Source organism: Corvus brachyrhynchos, unplaced genomic scaffold (genome assembly GCF_000691975.1).
Source record: "Corvus brachyrhynchos isolate BGI_N302 unplaced genomic scaffold, ASM69197v1 scaffold466, whole genome shotgun sequence".
NCBI lineage: Eukaryota > Metazoa > Chordata > Aves > Passeriformes > Corvidae > Corvus > Corvus brachyrhynchos.
This window is the reverse complement of record NW_008238635.1, coordinates 759,895-772,260: the sequence shown is the minus strand read 5'-3', so window position 1 is coordinate 772,260 and position 12,366 is coordinate 759,895. Positions and strand designations below refer to the sequence as shown.

Sequence of the window (12,366 nt, the reverse complement as noted above, 5' to 3'; positions counted from 1 at the left end):
TTCTCCTGCCTTGCTGAAAGAAACTCATCCTGAGACACACTCCCAGAGCCGCCAGTGCCTGGCTCTGGTTAACCCTATTGCAACACCAGGTCGTGTCTGAAGGAGATACTACTGTGGCCTTCCAGGCAAAGTAACACATGCTGCCACAGCAATCTGCTAAGGCAGAACAAGAGGAAAGGCTGTGGCTGGACAGTGAATTAAGGGATACCACGTGTTTAAAAACACCCAGCAAGGGAAAAGCATGGGACTCCTGAAATGCTGGTTAACCCAGAGCCTACTTGGAGCCCAGCCCCCAACCAGGTCATATTAAAGCACCATTTTGTCTATACTGAATTTCTAGATTTATTGTCTAACTGTTGTAATGGACCTTGAAAATTCTGGCCTTAAGAAGGCCAGAGGCAGGAAAAAGCATCATAATAAAAGGGATTGGGCAGGATTCTGGTTTACATCCAGGGATTCAATGATCCTACAGGAGATGCAGGAAGTAAGTTCATGCACCCGAGATCTCCTGCGCATGGAGGGGCAGAAAAACCCGAGCAGGAAATAAGCACAGAGAGGCTTTACACAAGATACAATAAAGCAAATTTCCTTTTTTGAGAACACCTTCCTTTGTCCCAGCAGAGGAACTGATTGGGTACAAACACACACCCAGCCCCAAATCTGCGCGCACGAGCGCTTCCCTGGGCTGCTGAATAATTAGTTGATTTGTATTTAGCCTGAAATGTTAACTGCACCTGCTTGCACGTTAAGCTTAACACCTATATATACATTTTTATTTTAAAACACTCCCTCTGACTTGCACAACCCAAAGGGTTGTGGCTCCCACATGGGCTCAGCTGTAGGATCCGAGGCCAAAGATGAACTTTTGCACTAAATTTCAGAGCCTGCAGCTCCCTCCAAGCACTGAGATCTCCATGACGGAGGGAGATGACCACACTCTACAGATCACTTACAGAAAGAGACAGGCTATTTATGAAGAAATAGCATATTTCATTCAGCTAATACGTTTTTACAGATATTTATGCTGATTTCAGAACGTATAAAAATAGAATATCACCATTCCCAAGGAAGGGACTGATTCTCTCAGATTTAGTGATGAAGGTACCTGCACCCCAGAACCAGCATCTACCCCAACCTCTTGACTTACATTCTAAGAGTCTACAGCTGGATTGGTTCAGTCATTTGCTGGCTTAATTATTATTTCAATTATGCAAAAAATATTATTTTAACTATGACCCTACTGAGCAAACCACCTTCTTCTAAATTCACCTGCCCAGAAAGAGATTTTAATAATCTCTTCAAAAATAAGTCATTTTCATTTTGCCGATGCATGACAGCAACTTTCTGAAAAAGTAATAAAATAGAAACTAAGTAATAAAAAGAGAAACTAAAGAACAAAAAAGGGCACTAAATAGTAATGTTTTCGACAGAAGGACTTAACTCCAGGACAGAGTATAACCTTGAGCATTATTGGCAAAGGAGGAACACCTACCACAGCTTTGGGCTTGCTGACTGCCACCAGATTGGCCAGAAAATCTTCCTCGCACAGCTGGCCAAACACATGGGCATCGTAAGCCACCACTATGGAGATCTCGTCCATCATTTTGCCGTCAGGCTGCCGCTAGCGGCTCAGCAGGTCCACAGTCCACGGCTGAACCTTGGCTCAGTTCCGTGTCAGTTGTTCACACCCAGCTGAAGACGCTAATGGGGAAGGAGTGTCGTGAGAGAGAAAACATGACCCAGCAAATCAGCTCCCGTGTGGGTTTTCCTCTCCAGGGTGCCTTTGGTATCACGGGCAGCGCACACGGCACACCTGCCCACACTCCCAACACCTGCCTTGCAAAAGGCATTTGCTGAAGCTTGGAGAAAGGCAGGGAACCTGTTTTAATTCCAGTATTAGGCCAAAGATGAAACAACAGGAGACAAAACAGATTAGTGTTAAACAAGAAAAGATCTGTCAGAGCTTGACAGCAGCACTGAAATCACTGCTGTTCTTCTCCAGTTTGGTAGCAATTGTTCATTCTTTATATCCAGTCTTCTCCCATGAAAGCTGATATTCCTGTCAGCAGAGTCTCCCCTTCCAATGAATTGCTGCTTCTGGATTAAATAATAAGTTCACAGAGATTGGTGTAATGCTGATTTCTTTCAAGCACTCCTTGAAATTTTCTGCAAGTTTCTAAATCTCTCCTTTAAAATCTTTTAAAACACTCACTTTTGCTTTTCCACAGATCTGAATTGCATTCTGTGCCCTGTAGATACTTTGATTTTAGCAGGAAGATGACAGCAGCAAGTCACAACCCTCCAAAAAGCATCCTTCAGCTTCCACATGTAATAGAGGGTAAAACAGCCCTGAAAAATTCAACAAGGCTGTGAAGCTCTTTCTTGAATAAACTTGCACCTCCACAAGGGAAACAAAAACAATTTATGCAATTAAAATGTTCCACAGAAGAAAGTTTTTAACCTAAATCTGGCACTGGTCTTGTTTTAGTTAAGGAGTAATACGTTATCTCTTGTCTGTGAATCCTAAATAGTGGAGCAGCCTTCCAAATTATTCCTGACTTTCCAATTCATTTATCCTAACTTCTTTTATCTATCTGACACAGGGCAAAAACAGCACAAGGAAAAAAATACGGAAAAAAATAATTAAGGATCAATACTCTGAAAACTACAAATGAAAATCTAGAAAACAATACAGGATTTGAAGAAACAAACAAAATATCCCAGAAGAAACTTCTTTCAGGACAATCAGGCAAGGTAAAACTCCATCCACGACATTTTTATCTTCTTTGGAAGCCTTTTCTTCCTGATGAAAAATCATACCTGCTCAAGAAACAGAAATCATTCCAGCCATCCATTCGTCTCCAAAAAGAGTCTGTGCTGGATGCAGCAAAAATGGTAGAAATGTCCAGTGCAGGTTGGTGTGGCATATGGTTACACTCTTGCTTTCCAGAAGGAACAGTCAGACCCACCTTGCTTTTCTTTTTCCTCTCCTCCTGGAGTATCGTTATCAAAGATTGCAGCTATCTAAATAGCACCAGGTGCTATTTGCATTTGAATAGGAAACTTGAGCAACAGCTGTAACGGGCAGGATTAAAACCCTAACATCTCCTCCACTTAAATAGTGGGGGGAAATTACATGTTATTGCTAGGAAACAGAGAGTTCTAATAGGCTTATGGCAAACAAAAAAATGCAGCACTTGAGGTTAAACTCTTGAGATTAAAGCAGATTCTGATCATGCTTAACCCTTGCAGGATGAAGAAGGATATTTTTCCCTTGAAACGCACCTACTGTACAATTTTTCCTTGTTTTTCTTCAAAGGCAATTTTTTTCCAATTAATTCCTGCAGTAGAAAGACTTCAGATTCCAGCCCAGCTAACGAGAAGGTGGCTCTCCATGTCACCTATACAAAATTCATACCTGCTATGCCAAACCCGGCTCAGCTTTTCTGAAGCCTTTAAATGCTACTTCCTCCTCCCCTCCATTGCCTTGGGCGGGTTTGGTATCTTCTTGTAGAGCAAGTTCAAAGCGTGGGGCTGCGAGTGGCCCCTCCCCGGCCTCTTCTCTCCGCCGTGTGCTGACAAAGGCAACTGCTGCCAGAGGTACAGTCCCTTCCCACCCCGCTGGCACCCGCTCCAGGGGCTCCCAGCAGGGATTGGCATTACCTTGGAACAGTCAGGTAGGCGCAGGGGAGGGAGCAGGTGGTGTAACAGCAAACACTCCCATGTTAATGAAAGACCAGTTTAATTCTGCAGTAAGGGCACGACGTGGAGAATGCAAATTATCAAACATACTCCACAGCTGTAGCTACTCGAACCCCTCCCCTGATTTAGCCAACAGGCATTTCCATGTATAAGGAATTACGGACCAGAACGAATCTACCTTTTTCTTTTCCTCTTAGAAAGAGAGATTACAATTATTTAACAGAACTACATCTGCATATTATTGTATAATCAGTTCAATAATTCTCATACCTATTCATAACAAAGGGCTTATAATTTTGGCATGCTCTAACTAGCAATTCCAAGCACTAACAACTGATTTGTGACATTGGCTGATGCATCTCTCTAAATAGGATGTTTTTCAGTTGTTTCAAGCTAACGAAGCTGAGCTGCCTGCAAATCCCTATGAACCTGCATTTTACATCTCTGTTAACAGCCTGTGCTATACCCTGAATCAGCACACAAAATTATAACTATCAAGCCAGGTAAACTAAACATTTTGAATTAAACTGACCAAGGCAAACACGTCCACCCAGGCACAACCGCAGCCTGCTCACACCAGAGGAACTGGAAGGGAAGGGGCGAGCAGGGGTGCCCTTCACCACCTCCTCAGGCCACACTACACAGTCCTCCCAGCCCTTCCACATAGAGCCTTCCCCTCTGATGGGGTTTTTGGGTGCTGAAGTGATGAATAATCTACCGAAAGACAATAAAAACCATGTAGAATGTTCATATTTCCTTATGGCAAAGAGCGCTTCTCTGTCTAACACCACATCTACCTTGCAGCAGCCTTCCTCCAGGAACAGGAACGCAGCCCCCTCCACGACACAGCTGTGAAAGCATACCTCTAAAGCAGGAATTTCTGGAGAAGCGGTGCAACCAAGCAGTCAGGAGACAGAGGAGAGCCAGCAGAAGGACAGGTCAGCTGCAGAAAGCTGTTAACTTATTAAGCTAAGTAGCCCTAATTGCAGTTGTTGGGATTTATATGCCGGTAGTTAATAGAAGTGAATGGAAAATTCCTGAATTGAGCAAACCAGCTCTCCTAGCAAAGCAAAATCCTGCTCACTCCCAAGATAAATTCATTCTCACTCCACCCCCAGGAATGTCTTGCTGCTATCTGACAGGGATAGGATCTTCTGACAGACAGGGAAGTGAGGTATGTGCAGCTCCTTGGTAAGCGCTCCCTTCCTGCCACCAGCTCCACGAACACAAAGGCCTTTTCTGTGATTTGCCTCTCATGCATTAATGAATCCGGGAAGATCACAGCCGTCTTCAGAGAAGGAAACATAAAACTCATTTCAGAGCACTTGGAATGGCATTTGGCAGTCTTCAAGGTAAGTTTACATGTCCTTTTCCCCCAGCGGGAATGAATAACGATAGTATCAGCTCTTCTTGTAATTCTGTACCCACAGCAAGGGCTTTTTCAGACACAAACAGCAAGCAAAAACCACCTGGTATCAAGTCAAACGCTGTGGATCACACACACAGTTCTGTTCTCTCCTCACCCACAAAGGGCTTGCCAACCATTGGAGAGCGGCAGAAACTGGAACTCTGTTCCAGTTTTAGATGTGTTTCTGGATCCACGTGAGACTGGAATGCGAAGTCATCGTGGCTCGCAGGAATGACCTGCACCATTCCAGAAATGCAGTTGCCAGGCTCTGACTGATCAGTGATTGCTTCTCCAAGACTTATTTTTATTATTTAAAATGTCAAATTAGCATGGCCTATTTTTTTTTCCCAAAAGAAGTGGGTGTATGCACCTGTGTTCCTCCTAAAATAATCCTCCAAATGTGTGGAAAAATCTGGGCTTAATGTGCTTTAGCACATACAGTTACAGGGGTAAATCCTCCCCATTAGCTTGCTCCTGGTTTGAAAGCAGGCACAATTGTAAACTCATTTTTGCAGATTAAAGCCAGCAAATCCATCCCTGCTTGCATTTGTGGAGGCATTCCTGACACACCAGCCATGCACTTCCCCTCAATGGAACTGTGTAGCCCACCATAGGGAAGAGCTGAGGACTTGAGAATCTTCATTTTATGGTGCCAAATACCCAAATTCCCCTCTCCCAGCCTCCCCAAATCCACTGCATGCCACACAGAAAGCTACTCATGCTTCCATGCAACAACTGCTGCATAAGGATTTTCTTCCACAGTGTTCCTATAGATGATTTTTAAAGAAAAAAAGTAAAACTCTCTCTCAGCCTCACCCTAAAGCTCCAAAGCAGGAAGAGCAGCCCAGCCGATTGCTCCCCAGCCTACTGAAGCTCACTCCCTGGATATCTTTAAGCATATTCTCAGCTAATTCTGTGTCTTTGCTCTGTTCCTCACTGAGGTGGTTACTAGCACTTGAAATTTTAAGGGCTTGGGTCAAGTTTGCTCTTCATTTCAGGTTTTACATAACTTAGAACTACAGCTAAATAAGGCATGCCCAAAATAAATCTGCCCGTTTTGATTTCTAAAACCACACAAACATGAACAAGATTAAATGGCAGCATAGCTGGGACACCAGCCTACAGGTACATGCTCATTATTCAGCTCAGTCCATTCCAGATTATTTTGAAGCTTTTTTAATGAAGTCATGAACCTATTTTGATTTTTAATTTGTTAAATTCACCTTTTTACTTTTATGTTTCCGTACATCTTCCCTATCCTGCCACTATCACTTTCTAAGGGCAACAGAAGTTATTTCCTCTCTCCAGCTAGGCTTCCTTCAGATGTGAACTGTCTGCCAGAAATATTTTGCTTCACGAACTTCCTTCTTGCCTGCTGAGAATCTGGGTTAGGGTTGTGTTGACTTTTTGCTTGTTCATGTCTTCCCAGTGGCAAAGGCAGCAGAGGACTCTGACCTATTGGTGCATTTTATTGCTTGGCCCCACAAAGAGCTGTGATGTGATAGGTGACAGAGGAACAAGGAAAGAACCAGACATCCCTGAGCCAGTATTGATATCAAGTAAAGGAATATTCAGTCTTAGTGTGAGTTTTTAACAATTCCAACCTGTTGAAAAAACAGGTTTTACAGGATATTTGGGGCATACTTTGTATTTACCTAATATAACCAATTGAGTTGAGCATATTTCCTCTTTCCCCATCCTTTTGTTTTGGCAAAATAGGGTATTTTTTTTTCCCGTTTGGAAAAGCAAGGGGGTGGTACCAGTGAGCTCCCCAACAGGCAAACACTCTTCCAGCCTAATGCCCTCTGAGTGGGCCAGGCTAGTTTGGACCAGAGAGAACACTACAGAAACCATGCAGAAGGAGCGGGCAGAAATTCCTGATCTGCCTTGGAGCATATTTCCTGAAAAACAACAGGCTTCTGCCACCTGTCTCCTGTGTCACCCCTTCTCTTTGGGGTCCCTTTTTTATCTCCTTCCACTTCCATGACAGCAGACATCACAAACAACTCAACTCCTCAACTCAGGGAAGTGGTGACAGTGCAGAGCAGGGCCAGGTACCAGGGACGTTCCCACACCTGCCCCACAGCCATGGCCAGTGTCTCCTGAACCTGTGCCCTCTGAGACAAATCACTACCAACAGGTCCCTCAACAGCTCCCCCGGCTGCTGAATGGACAAACATTAACAACCTGTTTGCCACTACAAGTGTCTCTGATAGATATTCCCTGGGGCTACTAATCCAAGAACTGAATAATGCTTCTGTGGCACTTAGACCACACAAATGTCATTTAGAGCTAAATTCCATAATAAACTCAACACTACCTGTGAAATGTACTTTAAACTTGTTGCATTTATCACTTCACTTGGTATTGAAAAGAAAAAAAAATGGGTCAAGCATATTATCCAAGAAAACTAGCATAGGAGTTGTAAAGGGATGCTTTGCACTTCCAAGGATTTACATGGATTTCTGGCCTGCTCTCAGAACAGGTTGATTCAGGGATTTCACCCAAACAGCCTGCTCTCTTTTCACTTGCAGCACATGATCAGCAAACAATAGATACTAATTAACATTAATCACCACATTAAATAGCAACATCTGTCACATGAAGAGACTCACACAGGGCCCAGGATTCCAGCCTTCTCATTCTAAACCCACACTTGACTTTCTTTCTCCAGGTAGATACATCTCTCCATATCTTTCATTCCCTCCCCAAAGAGGGGTTAATGGTCCTTATCTGCGTCCCTAAGGAAGACTAACGCAGGTAAAATTAATGGAAAATGAAAAACTGTAAGGAGTGCTATTATTGATGTCTGTCAAGTTTGCTTCAGTGCTGAACCAGCCAAGCTGCACAGGGAGAGTGCAGTGACACGTTTTCCTAGATGACCTGAAATGCCCTGTTTCATGTCAGATTTTAGTATCTTTACTGATTATCACTTTGCACCTGGCCTTCAGCTTGGAACAAGAAAAAAAGGGGGAAAGAATGAAAGGCTGGAGAGCCAGATGCCGTGAGAAATTCTTGTAGTTAAGTAAAAGGAAGAAAAAGGCAGGACCACGGCACATCCTCTGCTCATCAAACCCACAGGAGCTGGCCGTGCACAAACTCACCACAACACCCTTGGCTGTGCTGGAACCCTGACAGGAGCTTCATGGGAAAGGTGAGACATTTCCATATGGAAACAGCACAACAGTAATGGTGTATTCCCAAACCAAAAAATAAATCTGCCATATGATTGCCTGAAGATGAGATAACGAGTAATTAAGACTGAAGTGATGTGGGTGAGCAGGACATGGCACACGGTGTCAGCCAAACTGGGCTAAACCGGACAGACCAGTCCGGGCACCTTCCCCGAGGTTTAGCAGTCAGTGTGACTGTGAGACACAGTCTAGACTGAGGCATGCCCGATGACTCTGAAATGAGATCAGTTCATGCATTTTGCATTAAAAGTACAAACTCCTGACACTGTCCAGGAGAGCGGCGTGCCCCTCAATGCTGGAGTTAAAAATCAAGGCATTAACTCGGAGGATGGAATGCAGCCCAAAAAAGTCCAGCGAACAGCACTTGCTGTAGCTGTTGATAGCAAAGCTAACAAACAGCCAGCTGATACAGAGGAGGCATTTGACCTGAGACCCTTTTGCTAGGAAAGGCAGAAAGCAGCTAAGTCTCTGTACTCCCCTGGACAAATTCCCTGGGAATTTGCACCGGTCAGCTCCAGAGGAGAAAAGAAGATCAGGACCGTGCAAGCTGATCAGCTGTATAAGACTACCAGTAGCATCCACTCATCTAAACTCCACATAATCCTCTGCCCCTAAATCCCTGTTCATCATCATCCAGTACAGTGAAAGGGAAGTTCTGTTCTCAGAAGATGATTTGGGAGACAAACTACTCCAGTACTTAACTGTGCTGATCTGGTTTCCCACTGGGAAAATCTGCATCTACATTTAATGCTTCAATATACCACAAAGAGAAAAGCTTCTGTATTTACATGTGATTTAAAGATTACCCTGTCTTGATTTGACTGTTAATAAGCTTATTTTAAGATCTCAAATGGTATGTATGGAGGGGCAGAGAAGGCAAATGCTGCCGCCAGTCATCAAAGAGCTCTACATGATAATCAGGTATTTCTTCAGAAACCAGAGACCAGAGCTATTTCCATATATTCTTCTATCCTCCCCATTCATCTTATTCCAAGCTTGTCTTTTATTTAAAATCTTGACTATAGGTCTTGTAAGACTTACTACTATGATGCCTCCACAGCTGAAAGAAATGAGACACTCGCTAAAAAAATACCAACATAAGGAATTGGCCCAGCTCAGCACAGATGTCCACAGGGCAAGAGAACATTTTCTCCTTGTATCCACGTGCTCAGGCTGGGCACAAAGTGCTGTTCAAGCTGAGGTCCAGTGCAAGGGCTGAGCTCCCTTGGAAGCTCCCTCACTCCCAGTGCTCCTCTTGACTCCTCTCAATGTCCAGCTAAAGGCCTATATTTAGAAACAAAATTGAGCCAGAAGTTCTAATCTGTACTTCCTTTTTTAATATGTCTTTCATGTAGGGGAAGTGTTTGTGCAAAATTCCTTCTGCAAGAAACGCAAGGGAAGTGCCTGTAATGAGTGAGAGCTAGTTTTTGCGTGATCTGAAGGAAGAAAACTCCATCAAACAAAGAAAAAAAAAAAAAGGATGCAATAAAATTTAGAACTATTTGCACAAGAAGTTTTTAAAAAGAGGTTTCTATTGCCATAGAATTCCTTAATGTATTTCCAAAGTACATATTTTATATGATCACCATCATTACTTTCACTGTTTGGAAAGCCAATGAAGCAAAATAAACCAACTCACAAGATAGTAAGAACTAAGAAGAAGGAGAAAAGCTATATTGCTGTCTACAGTGAATATCATATGTAATCTAAGTCCAGGTTCCTACATATTGGTTTGAAAGGTTATAGATGGCCTGCTCTCATTTGTGACAGAATAACTCTGTTTCCAATTACTCTTTAGCACAGAATCACAGAATGGTTTGGAAAGGACATTTAAAGGTCATCTTGTCCAACCCTGTTGCAATGAGCAGGGACATCTTTTAAAAATAATTACTCTTTGAAAACAGTGAAGGATTTGATCACCTTTCTCAGACAGAGAATCATAGATGAAAAATATATGAAGAATATATGGCTGTTTCTTGGAATACCACACAGTATCTTTCTTCTATAGATATTTCTCACTGCAGAACTTTAACCCAAGAGAAATACACATGGGCTTAGCAACATTCCTGCGACTGGAACTGCCTGGGGACTGGCAACTGATGTATCAGGACATTACCTGGACACCCCCAGCTTTAAGGAGAGTGAAACGAATGAGTCACACTGGTGACACTTGTGATACAGCACATCCCTGACACCGCTTGGCACTGACATGAGGGCAAAGGGATCTCACAGGAAAAAATAAAACCAAAAGGGTAATTTCCTTGATACTAGTTAGAACTATGAAATTGAGAAAGACCAGAAACAGGTCTGAATCATTTTTCTTATCTCTCCTAATTAAATGTGACAACAGCTAGTGAAAAAGCCCCCTGTGAGCTGGAGATGGAGCGCCCTAACTCGGTCTCTCACTGCCTTTGGCCATCCCTTATCAGCAGTGCATTGCAAAACATCCAGGATATTTTGTTGGGCAATACTATGATTTTATTCTCACTTTTTTTTTTCTCAATTTTTCCATTAAGAATGCACAACTGGTGCTCTGTTTATCAGTGTTGTTTGCATTCTTGTGCTCTTCTTGAATCTTTCAGAGTTACAGGACTTCAGGGTCTAGAGAGCTGGCTGGGCTCACTGCCACCAAAGGGAGAACAAGAGTTGGCCACACAGATCAGTGATCAGCACAGGCATGGGGCAGCCGTGTCTCCTGCAGTGCCCATGCCAGCTCAGGTTCACTTTGCCCTTTTTTGACACTGCAGACCACCTCACATTTTGCCAGAGCTCTGAAAGTTCTAGAGTGACAGCTGACTATGTCAGGTGGGAAGAGCCAGAATGAGAAATGCAGAGATCCTCACCCATCTCAGCCACTTGTCTGCTTCTGGGTGTAATTCAAGATGTTAAATCATCTCCTGTTCCCTAAATGTCTGACATCTCACCATAGGAAAGATCCTTTTCTTCCTATCTTCAACTAAGGAAATAAAGATCTGTCAACTCATCTTTTCAAATGTACCTGAAAAACAGGTACAGGGCAGTAGAAGTTATTCCTGGGCATTCAGGCTGGTACCAAGTCTCCTGTGCTTTGTTCACACCTCAGCTGAGAGAATACATGAGGTAACTTCCCCACCTGCCAGAACACCTGAGCTCTGGGTGAACTATGGCACCAAAACCTACAGCTGACACAAACAGCACAGCTGGGCTTGTGAAATCTCAACCGTATTAAAAAAGTATACGGAGCCACTGGGCAGCAAAGGTTTTACAATCAGCACCCCTCCAGGTGTAAAGAAGTGGGCACCCCAGTGACAGACGTGTGTTAAATCACAAGACCAAGAGTCTATTTTGAAAAACGAGAATAGACCATGAGCATGCCAAGCCACTCAGATATAATTGAGCTTTCCAAATAGGTAATTGAATGCTTAAAGTAAATAAGAGGAAAATTCAATCTGCACTTAAAACATCACCTTCCTCATCTCACTTTGATGTAAAAAAATTTACATCTGGCCTTTTGCACAACCCCTGTTCTGCAGGACTGTATGTTCAAACCCAAGTGTTCATGTCCTTCTCTCTCTGTTCTTCTCCAGAGAGAGTCAGGTAATGGCTGGATCATCAGAGCAGAAAAATGATTTTCTTAGCAGAAAGAATTCCACAATGAAAACTACAGCAGTTAGACAAAGCTGACAGTTAGCGCAGCCAAAGGCTGTAAGGAGAGGCCCAAAAGCCACAATGAAAACTACAGCAGTTAGACAAAGCTGTCAGTTAGTGCAGCCAAAGGCTGTAAGGAGAGGCCCAAAAAGCAACATCCATGGAAGAAGTATAGTCCAGAGACTCAGCTCATGAATGCTGGCTCTGCTTCCTGATACAAAAAGGAAATAGGGGTGTCATAGGTTAGCAAGCATAGTCCCGAAGGGACATCCTTGCTAAGGGGTGCTTACAGTTTCCTCTGGGAACTGATAGAACCTATCAGCTGGCCAGTTTGAATATGGACAATTCTCTGAGCCACTTAAAGTTGTGATCACCTCTGTGATCCACATTTAAGAATAGGCAAACTCCCCCTCCAAGCTCTCTCTCGTTTCCGGC

At 43.4% G+C, this 12,366-nt stretch overlaps 1 protein-coding gene and 1 long non-coding RNA gene across 2 annotated transcripts in view; one reads left to right on the top strand and one right to left on the bottom strand.

Moving 5' to 3' along the window:
- Window positions 1-12,366, bottom strand: part of RABGAP1L (RAB GTPase activating protein 1 like) — a 242,971-nt gene that overhangs the window by 37,271 nt on the left and 193,334 nt on the right. The gene's annotated exons all lie outside the window — the stretch shown is intronic.
- Window positions 4,683-12,366, top strand: part of LOC108447437 — a 22,351-nt gene continuing 14,667 nt past the window's right edge. Inside the window, exon 1 of the long non-coding RNA XR_001862987.1 lies at window positions 4,683-5,054. This is a non-coding gene — a long non-coding RNA (uncharacterized LOC108447437). The remainder of the gene's footprint in view (window positions 5,055-12,366) is intronic.